This window comes from Sphaerodactylus townsendi, linkage group LG05, assembly GCF_021028975.2.
Source record: "Sphaerodactylus townsendi isolate TG3544 linkage group LG05, MPM_Stown_v2.3, whole genome shotgun sequence".
Lineage (NCBI taxonomy): Eukaryota > Metazoa > Chordata > Lepidosauria > Squamata > Sphaerodactylidae > Sphaerodactylus > Sphaerodactylus townsendi.
Window position 1 is genome coordinate 80,195,782 of NC_059429.1, and position 14,399 is coordinate 80,210,180.

The window sequence follows — 14,399 nt, forward strand, 5'->3', positions numbered from 1 at the left end:
ATGTACAAAACTTGTTTCCACAGAGCATAAGAGAAGAAGTGATCCTGCAGATATGAGGGTCGAAGGCCGTGTAGGGCTTTGAAAATGATAGCCAATTCCTGGAATTGAATCCACTAACTGTGGAAAGCCAGGGAAGTGACTGCAGAATGGGACTAATATGCATGCTCTGTCTACCAATAATAACCAAGCTATAGCATTCTGCATCAATTGGAGCGTCTGAGCTGATTTTGAGTGTGTTAACACATAGAGTGTGTTACAGGACTCTATCTTGGTTTTACTGTGGCATAGGTCTAGGTGGCCAGGAAAATGTTTTGCCCAAGGGTTGCTTTTGTAAGCATTCCAGTATGTAGAGTTGCCATTTTTCATGAGAAGTTGACTTAACCTTCCAGAGTTCCTTTGCAACCATGTTGCCTTCTTGGTGAATTGATGGTGAGTTAGCTAGTCAGCTGCCAGTTCTAAGTTAACGTTGTGGTGGTAGCAAGGCCTTCTGTTCTTTTGAGAAGTTTGCCAACTTTGTTGAAAATCCCTAGCTCAGTGCCTTGCAGCAATGAGTCCTTAGGTTTAGTCTCTGATATTTTCAGCTAAAACATCCCAGGGTCAGGAAATCTGGCTGATTTTCTGTGACAAAAGGACTGTCTCGGTATAAGGACATTTTATATGTATTCTCCCTTTTAGTAGTCCCAGGATCTCTGTACAGGGATGTTTTCAGCCTCCTTTCACTGTATCCTGCTTTTTGACAACACAGGAATGTAGCTTACTTTTTGTCTTCCAAAAGATAGGAAGAAGAGTTTGTAGGATATCAGCTATTCAACTGTGGGCTTTGCTTTGCTGAGAAGCTGGCTAGGATGTTCATAGCACAGTAGCCAGGGCTCAACAAACTGTAAAAAAAAGTGTGGTGGTCCTTGCAGTTGTACTATGTACAGTAAATTTTTCCTAAATCCAAATCCAAAAAACCTTTATTAGGCATAAAACCAGTGCCAAGAATTTCAATAAATTTTTCCTATCTATATGGTAAGCGTAGTGGCGTAGGAGCAACAGTGGCGTAGGAGGTTGAGCTCATGTATCTAATCTGAAGGAACCGGGTTTGATTCCCAGCTCTGCCGCCTGAGCTGTGGAGGCTTATCTGGGGAATTCAAATTAGCCTGTACACTCCCACACACGCCAGCTGGGTGACCTTGGGCTAGTCACAGCTCTTCTGAGCTCTCTCAGCCCCACCCACCTCACAGGGTGTTTGTTGTGAGGGGGGAAGGGCAAGGAGATTGTAAGCCCCTTTGAGTCTCTTGCAGGAGAGAAAGGGGGGATATAAATCCAAACTCTTCTTCTTCTTCTTCTTCTTAGATTCTCTGAATGCATTTTCCAAGACCATGATAATAACACATTATTTCTTGGTCTTCTCTCTAAAAACCGTAGCCAACTGCTGTTATGCTATAATGTACAACCAAAAATTGGGGGAAATATCATGGTAGAAGGCAGGTTTCTGTTTTCCTTTGAGTACCTCCCCATAGCTTTGTAGCTATGCATTGATAGGGCAAAGACTTCTGGCATTAGGGGCATAGGATGGTGCATCATATCCCTTGAAATAGGACATTCTCAGTTGGTTCTAAAATGAAGTTTCTCAAACAGTCTTTTCACCTCTCAGGTGATTCAATATTTTGCCTTTTATCCCTACGTGTTTACTGGGAAGCAGGGTAAAAGGGAATCATATTTTCTCTCCTTCCTCCAGTATTGAACTGAAGTTTGTGAGGCTGATGCAATACAATGCATGTAGTTTTCCATTTCCATCCTAACACTGACCCTCTAGGCTGCCCCTAGGGATGACAACAGCCTCCACTTCTCTCCTTTTGTATCTGCTTTCTTCCCCTTTTATATCTGGTTCTGGCAGCTACTTCCATCTGGTGACGAAGCACATGGCAGATCGTCTTGCATTGCAAATGGCTTCTCTCTCTCTTTTCTCTCCACCTCCAACATAATGAGAGTGGCCATGTTGTAGGAGGCCACAGCAAAGAAATATTGCACTTCAGCATTTTTGCTGCAGTTGTGACAGCTTGCAATTCTTTTCGTTTTAGCCAACATTACTGCCCAAAGAACCAACATTACTGCCCATGGATAATTTTCAGTCCACACTTCAACAGACATGCTTTTCTCCTATGTGCATAATAAAGTTTCAAATGAGCCTAGTGTCTAGTGGAAAATGGCATTGTTAGTTGCTCACAGAAAGTCAAACTTTGACTCATTCACTTAACTGTCGAAAAATACACAAGTTAGTAAACATCTTTTCTTCAGAGCCCCCATGCTGAAGCTTATGTGGAATCAATATTTCTCCACTGACAGCTTTTGTCGGTACATATAGAAAAGGATGTTAAGGATATAGCCAATATGATAAATATGTAATTGACTAAATCATGGTAATTACTAGGACTGTACTAAGACTGCCTTGGCCAGGAAGGGCAGGATATAAATCTAATAAATAAATAAATTACAAAGTCAAATAGGCACAGGAAGGTCTGTACTTTTCAGACTTGGTAGCCAGGGAACAAATGAACCAAATTTTTGAAATTCCCTCATGTTTCCAGTTTTGCAATCAAAAACTTAAAACTTGACTGAGATTAACTCCAAAATCCAAGAATGAGCATTTTCCCCCATTTTGGACCAGTATTGTGTATATATAGAATCTTGCAAGCTATCATGGATGAAAAATGCTGTTGCATGTTGTCAGGTACAAAATAACGTAGCAAGCCAGTTGCTAGTCACTTACAAACCTTGGTGTGGTACGAATGGTAAGGAGAAAACCGTCCCTGGTCAGAGGCTCATAACCTAGAACCTGCTGCACTTGTCCCTGTTTCCTATATATAGTGGCAGGCTGCAGCTATACTGTGCAAACTTCATAATCACACGAAGCACTTTTTCACTTTCAGGTCACAACTGTTGTGCCAAAGTTGCTTGTAAGGCTTTATAAGTTGGGAGCTCAGCCTGTTAGAAGACCTCAGCTGTTATTAATAATTTATTTATTTGTTATTTATAGTCTGCCTTTCTCACGTCAAATCAGATTACATAAAATAAGTCAATATAATTAATAGAGTGAAGGGATATCTAGCAAACAATGAAATAGAACTGTGTACAAATCTGAAACAAGCAACAGTATTAACATTGCACATTAATGCAAGAAATGGTATTACACAGGTAAAAATGCAATGCAATATGAGCAGAATAAACAGTAACAGCAAGAAAATGATACATAGTAGTAATGTAGCTGACAGTCCCATTCCTTCTATTGAAATGCCTTCCTGAATCATTCTGGGTTCATGCAGCCTCATTCCTTTTTAAAAAATGCCCTTTATTAGTGCCGCCCTATTCCCTTATTAAAATGATCAGATGCCATCAAATGCTAGAGATCAGTGACAAAGCATCAAAGTTTCAAGTACTGTCAGCTGTCACGGACAAATCACAAATAATTAATGTTTGTTTATATATTTATTTATATATTGTATTTATAAACCCCCCTCCCCCGAAGGGCTCAGCTTTAGAAAAACTATTCACCATCAAAAAGCACTGAGCAGAATTTTCCAAAAGTTAGCATTACAATTCAAGTCTCTCCTCTTGCTTTATAGATACATTCTAAGCAAATGAGGGGAAAGTACCAAAGCAGCCCAAAACTGCTCATCTGGTGCCCAGGCTACCTGTGTACTATCCTATGGACTATAATCCAGCCCTGGAACAGGGCTGAGGATGTCACACTACAGGGTGCCATACAGATGCGCCATTCTTGAGGCTATGGAGCTTGCCCTTGGCCTAGAGCGATAGGAATCTTTGCTTTTCTCTGCTGCTGTTGCAGTACCAGACCAGGCAGCACATAGGGAAGAAGACAGCAGATCCTAGCGAGAGGGAGAAGCCTGATATTTTCCCACCAAGCAGGTTGGAGGACATAGTTGGACTTGAACAGCACATTGCACAAGCAACAGCTCGTAAGGCTATTGTTGCTCTTCCCTTTTTTGATAGGAGCTCCTTTCCTTGGGGATAAGGAGGCAGACAATCAATAAATCAGGCCAAGTCAAACTGGCAAAAATAGGAAGTTAGTGATAAAAGACTAAGTTCTATAGAAAAAGATATCAGGGAAACTATATAAAGGAAAGCAGATTTGCACATGGTCCTAAATTATGACCTAAATTTTCCTGAGAAGTGCAGTATTCTGAATAATAAAGTTTAATTCTTAAATTGATCTGTTTGGTTTGCAAATAAACTGACATTTAAAAAAAAAGCAAGTGGTCAATATAGATAGGACTCTGCAAACCCATACAGGAAAAAGAAAGCTCCTTTCTTCATAAACATGAAATGAGATTTCTTTTTCATTCTTGAACTCTCCCAGCAGCATCCCAAAAATAAATATGTGTGTATATATTTATTTTTGCAGTGGTAGTGGTGAAAGAGTTGTCTTTTTTTCCTTCAAAGAGCTGTAAGTGTGGGAAGCACAGTTTTCACTTGCAAAATCATGTAGGGGTGAAAGGGTTAAAGCCCCTTCCTTTTCCAGATGTCCCTATTATGAATAAAGACTGCACACAGCTGTAATTAAGCTTTAAACTGTACAACTCCCAGTAGTTCATCTGTTTTGACTCAGTGGAACCATTTGTCCATTGATTTTTTTGCTCTGATTTTGATACAATCTTTGTTGTTACACTAGCATGAAAACTATTCAATGCTATTTTCTTTCAGATTAATAATATGTAATATTTGGATCTATGTTAAACTTTCTTTTCTTGATCTCTCTGATTTGGTCTGCAGGAAATCTGAGCTTTACTATTCCTCCTATAGCAGTTTAAAAAAACTTTGTCTTTTCTGAATTTTCACCTCTAATCCTTATTTATGGATTCTTGCATGTGAAAAAACTGTTGTGAATTGTCAGATTATATAGTCTGAAAAATACATAATATGGTTAAGATCACTCATGCACTCTGTACACTCGTTATCTTATGTGAGTTCCACAGCATGTTACTGCAAGAAGGAAATTGGATTCATCCTGGCTTTTGTGAATAGCAGTCATCACAGCCACTTCATTGGTATCCTCAAACAAAAATAGATACTTGCTATACCCAGAGGACAGTGGATTGGATGGTGAGGTGGAAGGGACTTGGGAGCAAAGAAAGCCAATTCAAAAAAAGGGCTGGGACTCAGCTGGAGAGGGGAGCAGGTGTCTAAGAGGACGAGCTAATGAGGAGAGAAGGCAGAGTGCATTTTAGTACTTTTAGCAAGTAACCAATCTTAAAAGATTTTGCCAGTTAACAAGAACCTGTAAAAAGCAATGAACTCTATCAAAATCTGTGCCCATAAGTTGGGTGCTGTGTGAGCTTCTCTTTGTGATTGCTGTGATCATACATGGCATTAAATTGTCTGAAATTCCATGTGTTCCAAATAGCAATACAGCAGAGACATCCTACATTGGGAGGATTGGTACTAGCACAGGAAGGAGGGAACACATAGCAGGGGGATTGTGCAAAAACTGACCTGAGTGAGCACGCTAAGCTGACCTGAGCTATGTACAGACAATGATTTCTGAATTTTCTCCTCACCCCAGTGGTGGCATTAGCCTTTATTTAGCAATAGGTAGTTCAGTCTCTGTAAGCCCCTTAAGAAAAGAGCACTGGAGACTAAGAGGGGAAACTGCCTGAAGGAAAAGCCTTGTTTGCTCCATTTTCCCAATTGCAATCAGCTTTCCAGTCCATCAGAATTCAAAGGAGATAGGAAATTGGCATATATCAAATTTCAAACAACTTCTAGTCTAGTCACTTCTGCTCCTAAAGGAAGCTTGGCACTGGCTGAAGAGATATTGGAGCAGGCATGCACCCATCCTCTGATTTATTTTAGTAAAACAAAAAAGACATTAAGGTGTTTTAAGCATGGAACGAGGGATGAAGGCATTATTCATCACTTCTATTGAGGCAGCATAGGTCATACTCCTGGGACCTAATTATGGCTTTTCCAAGAAACTGTGAAGTGTCATGAAAACCTTAATGATAGAGACTCTGGTACTACAGAAAAAGTGAATACATGCCATGGGCAAGAAGGGCTCTTTGGCTTGAGAAGGAACCTTGGCTTGGCCCTGTTGAGACCTCTCATTTGCCTCTCTTCCCTTCCCCAACCCACCCCCCACTTACCACAGCTGATCACCCTTATAGCACCTCACTCTTCTAGTATCTCTACACCTTAACAATAGCATCACTGTGGCATCTGGCTGTTTACTGGAGGGTTTACTTACTAGTCCTCCATCATGGTGTAACTCAGTGATGAACAAAAAAAAAAGGCCTGGAGAATGTCAATGAACTGAGAAGTTGCATGGAGGTTTTCTTGAATCTCACCACTGCTCAAGTCCCTCTTTCTTCAGTACTTTGCAATATTAAGATGTGTTGGATTGTTATTACAGTGAAATCCGCTTACATTGCCTTTTATGAGAGTGGGCTTTTAGCTTTCATGTAATTGTTTTGTCTTATGGTATGTTGTAAACCATCTTGGAAGTATTTTTTTTAATTAAACACATTGGGCATATGAAGTTAGCATATTTGAACTAGGGTCTTAAGCCTAAAATGCCAAGATACATCAGTCTGCCTCTAGAGGGCCCTGATTTGGTTACAGACTGACTGGTAAGCTGAAATGGCAGCTATAGGTGGACATCATTTGAATTAGATATGGCAGGCAGTTTCCTCCTGAGCTTTGTGTCTTTCTTTCTAGCTGCTGAAGAAATCCAGTCTGAGCAGTTTGGATGGGATTCAAGAGGCAAAAATGAACAAAAAAAAGCTTGGGGTGTCATTGAATGATTTAGCACACCTTGCTAAAGGATTGTGATTTCCTTCTGGATAGGAAAAAATGACAGTCTGCTAGGCAGGAGAGAACAGCTACAATACGAAGAAAAAATGAATTTGCTGCAATGGAAAGTATCTGTGATGGGCAAGAATCGTACGTGTCAAGAGAACAGGTATTACTCTGGAGAGAAGAAACCCAATAGCGTTCTAAGCACACTGAAGGATTCTGCAGTGGAATACAAAGGCCTTGCAGTCATGGCGTCTCTTCATCTGCTTCTCACAGCAGCCCAGGAAGTTCATGTTGTGTGTGGAGAGAGAGAAAAAGTGGGACTGTTTTAATGCTGGATTCCTGCTTCTGAGTGAATCTCTCCTTTCTCCCCCCCCACCCCCCGACATTCTTAATTCCAAATTGCTGTAGCAGCCTTTAGAGGGCCACTTAATGTTGATCCAGATGTAAGGAAAAGCCTCCCCCTCATCCTCTTGCTCTCCCTTGATTAAAACATTATAATTCTTTAATCTCTCTGAATTGAGTTTCTTCCTTAAAAGCTGCCTGTTCCCTTTGATACACCAAAGCAGTTCTTGTCACGCTGCCAAAGGAGGCCGGGTGGAGTGTCACACAGCTCAAACTTTTACAAGCTGAGTGAGCAGGAAAACAAGCAAGGCACACAGACAAGCGCAGGGGGAGAGAGAGAGAGAGAGCTTTTTAATTTAATATTTGGCTTCTTTTGCAGAATGTAGATTTTTATTTTTTTATTTTTTGTGAACCTCAGCCATAGATATAATTAACTTTTCCAGCTAAGTTGATGGGCAACCTCTGAGAAACTTGGAAGAGAGAGAGAGAAAAAATGACGTCACCACAATCTGGGGGTGCCTTTCGCACTGCCTGTCAGAGCCAAAAGAAAAGAACAGGGCAATAAAACAACGGCTGCCTCTGTCTCCTTCATTAAACATGGCACTAATTGGATGTTAATTTCTCTTTGCTCTTCTCGCTGTTTGATTGTGAGAACTCTCTCTGTCTTTCTCTTCTTGCCAGTCGCAGAGAGTCTATACTGTACATTCCCTCCCAATTGTGGGCTCAAACAATTCAGGAGCCAGGCAGTATTAAAAGAGAAGGAGGGGGAGGGAGGGATAGGATTTGGAGTTTCACGAAGCTCAACATTTTCCTTTCATTGCCCTGTACAGAGTTCGGAGTATTTTTCCCCCTTGCGTTCTGTCCAGTCTCCTTGGCAGCGTGAAAAAGAAATTAACCAACCACTACCCAACCCTTGTGTTGTAACAGGCATATGGGGAGCCAGTGCTGGCAGGAAGCTATTGCTGTCTTTGCTGCCCGGGTCACCCTTAAAGGTTTTGTGGATGTGTGTATCTGAGCCTGAATTCTGGACTCGATGCATCTGATGGATCCATAATGTACCCGCACACGCTGGTGCAGTGGAAAGAGGTAAGTTAAGAACAGGCTTGAGGGAGAGCAGGGGGAGATTTGCCAAGGGAGATGGTGGGTGGGTGGAGAAGAAGAAGGGGAGGGGAACGAGCGGGAGGAGGTGGAGGGTAGCAATGTGGGAGTAAAGTCCTACCTGGGATCGGTGCCAACTTCCTGTACAAGGCTGCAGACCCGCAGCTTTGAGCAACCCACCAGAGGCGACTTTTCTCTCTTGTCACGATTCCAAGAGGCAAGGAAGGCAACAGGAACAGGTACAACAGATGCAAAGCAGCCTTGTTTGCCAGGGTGCTGGTGGGTAAATCTTCTTCCCCCCACCCCCTTAGTCCTTATTGCAGCCAGCTGTATTTTAATATTATCCTTTCCAGCAGGGTTGGTGAAGGCTTTTAATTTTTTTTTTTTGGAGGGGTGAAGGAGGCTGGATTCTCTTGTCTATATCTCTTCTCCGTTTGGATTAACATGCAGAAGATGCGCCTGTCACTTTGCTTACTGTCAGTGCCTGTTCAGGGATGGGAGACGGCTTTGTTCCGCGCTGCCTGGGAAGCTGTGCCAACTCTGACTTGGCAGCCAAGCCAGAGTGGGCAGGGAGAATGCAAAGAGAGTGAGCGAGAGAGTGATTGCCGAGGCTTCCAAAGTGGGAAGTGGCTGCAGGCCCATTTCCGAACGAGGCAGCTATTCACCGTGTGCCCCTTTCTCTTCCTCTCTCCGTCTCTGAAGCTGGCACAGACAAAATGGAAAACAGGGAGATTTGTCTGTTCTTCTCTGGCATATTCTGGTTTGTTTTTTTAAAAAAAATTATCGTCACCTTCCTCTGTTTTTTATGAGCTCTATTTTTTTTCACCCAGCAAATGAGGCATTTCACAAAAGCAAAATGCTTCATGAATAACTAAGATTTGGTTTGTTTTGTTTCATCCTCTATCGCTTTGGCAGTGTTAAAGAATTTTGGCACTTCCAGCATAGCAAGTTCAGGACAGTGAGAGCCGATTTGTTTTATGCATCTTGTTGGGCTAATAGAACAAGGGAAGAGGGGGAAATAGTCTGTTTACTTGAACCAGTATTGATCCAAATCAAGGACTTTTTGGTAGATTTGTGGTGTCGTTAGTTTTTTTGAGGGGGGTTGTCCTTTGAGCATTTTCACAAAGGCTAAGAAACTTTTTTCTTGCACTGGCTCCCCAAAAGTCAGTGCAATACTTGAGGTATTTTAAGTTTTTGGGGTATTTTTAAACACCATGTCGATAAAAAGAAATCATCCCAGGGGCATGCTAACCAGTGGTTCCAAGTACTGGAATTTCTGCCAGCTTCCCTTTGTGCCAGCCTCTTGTTGGCCTTGGCGTCTCATTCAGATGAAGCCTGGCATGCAGGCACCGCCCATTTCTTGGCGCTGAGCTGCGATGAGAAGGAAAAGGGAACGCAAGAGAGGGGGGAAAGCTGTCTCACTCAAACTGGCCTTTTTCGAAAAAAGAAACCATTGCTGATGATTGTCCAGATAATTGGAACTAAAGCCAGCAGCTACTGAACAACAAAACCCTTCTCCTACACGGCACATCTTTCTGGTACGAAATCAAATGTAGCTCTTTTTAAAAATGTTTGGAAATGACGTTTCATTTGTCCAAATGCTCTGGGCGTTTGCTATTGCTACATCCTTGCTTCTCTGTCCCGACTTTCCCGCTTTTCTTGGTACTACAACATACTAGTTCTTTTTTTAAAAAACTGAATGGTAGATTTTATTATTTGTTTTCCTAGCCAACCCATAGACTAGATTATTCTTTTGGCTTTGAATCTGTTTTACTTACTGATGTCAGAAGGTTGGGTTGTTTTGGACTTTTGCCACCTTATGCAGTAGAAAGTGTTGAATCATGTCAGACTTGCAATTCAACATGGCAGCCCATGTTGCCAATTCAACAGAATATGGCTTTCCAATGTTGAATGACGAGGCATGCAGTGCCCCTGGAAGACTTAAGATGCGGCAGCATCGAGGCAACAGACTAATAGGGAAATGATTATTCCCGTGGGGCATAATTTGGAGGAATTTTCTCTGAAGAATAGTTTTGGCCAGAATATTCTCGTTTTGGTATTTTGTAAAATGTTAACCACTTAGAAACTGCTCCATGGCTATCATTTAGATCCTTTTTTCCTACTTGGCACAGATTTGGGGATTATGGGATGCATGGAGGATAGTGTGAGGAGCTGTTGGTATACTTCTAAGGAAGATATTCCTAGTGATTTATGGGGAGAAATCCAGATGCATTGTGGTGGTATCTGGGAAGAGTAAAGCGTGTGTCTTTTTCATAATGCCCTCTTTACTTCATGTTCCTTTTCTTTTCACTTGCCACTAGTGTAAACTTTAATGGACTCCACTGCCGCTAACAGAGTCCCTTACAATATTGTAATGAAGCACAGGGGCTGTTATGTGTAAGTCTGGCCCCTTTATGTCAAGCTTAATTTAGGCTCTTGTTTTCTAAAGCAAAAGAATGTTGTTTCCCTAAGAGTAACAGATTCCTCTTACATACAACCGCTAAATGTTTTGTAATCATAAAAAAAAATCCAAAGGTGGAAATCTTTTCCTACTGCTAATAACAAAGTGGCAATTTTAGCATGAGCTGCTAAATGCAAGCATTGAATACAAAGCAAGAAATCCAGTGTGACCCAGCACCGCGGCAGCCTCAATGGGACTTTTTTGGCTGCTAAATGTGAATTTAGCAGCTCTGGGAAAACTTGGCCTTTCTTTGTGTCTTGGTCTTTTAGATTCCCCGCTTCTCATTGCCAGAAGGACAGAATTCTGGCTTCTGAAGATATACTTTGGTTCTTGCCCCCTCACATGGAGAGAGCTACTGATCACTATGCCCTGCTAAGTATTAAAGAAATCCTTTACAAAACGTGTAACTGTTCCCTTCTCTCTACAGCCTTGTCAAGAGCAACTGTGCAAGAAAATCCCCTGTTCCTATGCACACACTGTTTACAGCATGGCGGGTTGTACATTCAGAGCTTACAAAATGGAATCTTAGATTTCTTTCTGCCTGCTAGATGTCCACAGGATTTTTTAGTTGGTTAGGTCACTGATATTTATTTTAGTGATTGCTTGGAGTATTAAGACCAAGACAGTGCTTTCTTTGTGAGCTCCGATCACTACTGAAACAGGTTCATGGCTTGCGTGTTTGTCAAAGCCCACCATCTTGGCTGTCTTGTTCCTTGTACTGCTTCAAAGGAGGAACCAAACTTACATTTGGATGTCATCAGCTGAAACCTATAGCAGATTTGCTGCTATTTCTATATTTGAGTATACAAACAGGTGCCAACAATTTCACTCGATGTTTGATCATGCTTTGTGATTTGTTTTAATTATATCCTGTCCTATCTATCTAGTAAGTAAGGTGGCATGCAGTTTTTTTCAAATGTACCCATGCGTTGGTATATGTCCCACCCCGCCAAACATACACATCTATGCCTATGCTTCTTTAGAGCTGAAAGTGTATTTAAATAAAAATAAAAATCCTGAAATCATATGCCCCATACAATACAATATATGCAAATGCATAAACATATGATGACCTTTAGATACTGAAGTTACAAATATGTATACATACAGCTGGACTTGATGGGCAGGACAGGATACTCAATACCACTAAAACTAATTCAACTACTTATATTCCTCTGATCCACATATTTAGAAACCATCCAGTGAATGTATTACCACTGCAGAGCTCACTTAGTAGCTAACTTTAAAAGTTTATGCTGTCCTTCTCTGGAAGATGTTCAAAATCAGAGATGCAAAAATCCGGATATCACTGGCTGTTTAAAAATGTATCTGGTGACTGGCATTTGAACTGCAAGAAGTGGAATTCTGTTGTTCTGTGTATGCTGTAGCATTGAGGGTTTGGCAAGCTCATGTTCATTTCTTCTCCCGCAGAACTCTCCAAGAATGAGTGAAATTTTCATAGGTGAATATTTTCAATGCACAAATAAAGTTCTCTGAATGCCTATCACCCAAATCTTGCATTTTCCTCACAATTTCCCTCTCAGTAACTGCTTTTCTTTCTTGGAAACTTTTTTTTCTCTTGGAAGGGTTCACTACCGAAATTTCTCTTGGAAGGGTTCACTACTGAAATTTCTCTTGGAAGGGTTCACTACCGAAATTTCGGCACAGCCTTGGTCACAATTGAATCATGTAGCCAGTATAATGGCATCATGGCTCCACATAGTCAATCAGGCAAGTTTATATGATAATACCAGAAAGCCAAATCCAAGTGAGAAAAGTGCTTCCTGACCTTATTCAGGGGGAACGTTTTGCCCTGTTTTGCTGACCCACTGAAGTGTTGCAGAGTACCAATGGAATGCATTGCTGGGTTGTTCTTTGTTTTTTGGAGGGCAGGGAGCAAAAAGTACACAAAGCTAATGGTTCATCCTGATTCTTGCCTTTTTATCATTCCCATATGCATGTTAATATTATTTTCTCACAACTTAAAATATTTTCTTTTATATATCAAAATTGCTTGCATTATTTGTACATGCACATTCTTACACTGATTATAATCTTACACTGATTATAGTGAAGGAACTGGGGAAGGAAGGAAGCACTACAATACTGCTAGACTTCAACCTGGTTCCTAGAAAATCTATCTGGCTCCTCATTTTACCCAACCCAACTGCATGCACACACATACACACCCAACTCTTGTTCTAAACAACTTGAGCTTCTACTGATTAGAAAATATTTTTAGTTTATCGTGAACTAGGGTCAGAAGTTCTGAACACCACCTTTTGAAAGATTTTCACATATTTCCACTTTGTTTCTAGGTATTGTATGAACAGCTTGATTTTTCTCATATAACCTGAGACAAACTGGGGCCTGGGCATTTGAATACTAGCAGCTGTCCTATATGAAGCTGTCCATTTATTGGGATCCTCCATCTGAGGCTCTCATCAAGGCATCTCTTTCTTAGTTGGTGGCAACCAGGGACAGAGCCTTTTCTGTGGTAGCACACCTGTTGTGGAATATCCTCTCTAGAGAGATTCATATTGCACCTACTTTTTATTTGTTAGGCAGTAAGTTTAAACACTTTTATTTTCACATACTTTCAGTGAGCCTGAAACAGATCTTTCTAATTTTGACCTTGACTTCTTGTTTTGTTGCAGTTTTTGTCTGGTTATAGTGGGGTTTTTAAAATTATTTTCACTTACAGTTAAAACTGCCTTGAAGACTTTGGGGATAAAAAGAAATATGTTAAATATATTAATAAACAAAGTGAACAGTTCTGCTGTACATTCTCATAAGCTGAAGTTCTTCATAACTTGATAATACATCTCTTCTTCCTCATGAAGTTACACATCTTGCCACAGGCAATTCTTTTGTCATCCTTTTGGTAGATTCGATCTCCTAACATAAAGGTGGGAATTACATTCTTGTTGGCTTCATTGAACACTGAAACCAGTTTCCTGCATCAGAGGCAAATCCCACATACTTACAACATATTTATAACTTATCTTAGGCATATATATACTACTAAACCAAGCCTCTTTCATGAGGTGGTTGACATCTTTGCATCAATCTCCTTTCACGGATATCATTTGCCTACATGAAGTATCTCAGTGGACTTCTGTTGGATTTTCCTGCATGTTAAATAGTATCAGAATTACCCATCAAACCTTAAAGCAGAACCATTCCACTTCATCTATTCATAACAAAAGTCTAGGCCAAGACAAGCCCTGTAACTTTTACTCCTTGTAACAGCTGAGTAACTTAGTAGTTTGTCAACATCTTTCAGTTAGCAACACAAGACAACCTTTCTGCTTCAAACCATACAACCTCTACTCCATGGATGTGACCAATATGACTTGGTCCTCTCTTAGCTCCTATCTATGGTACAATGGAGCTTCTTCTCAGAGAGAACTGTAACATCTTGATTTATGTGATCATTTTCCTTACCTTCCAACAGGTGGCAATGTGTATATTTGTGTGAATTTCCCCACCCCACCCCATAAATGGGCATGGTGTTGCTAGTATGAGAGCAACCAAGCCAAATTAATGAACCATGCTCATTTGGCCTTGTGATACACCCTTCAAAATTTCTTCTGAAATATTAACTTCAAAGGTTACCATTCCTAACATACTGGAACATACAGCTTACCTTTTAGATACTACACATTTGTATGTTTATTGTCCCAGCACATCTAATTAT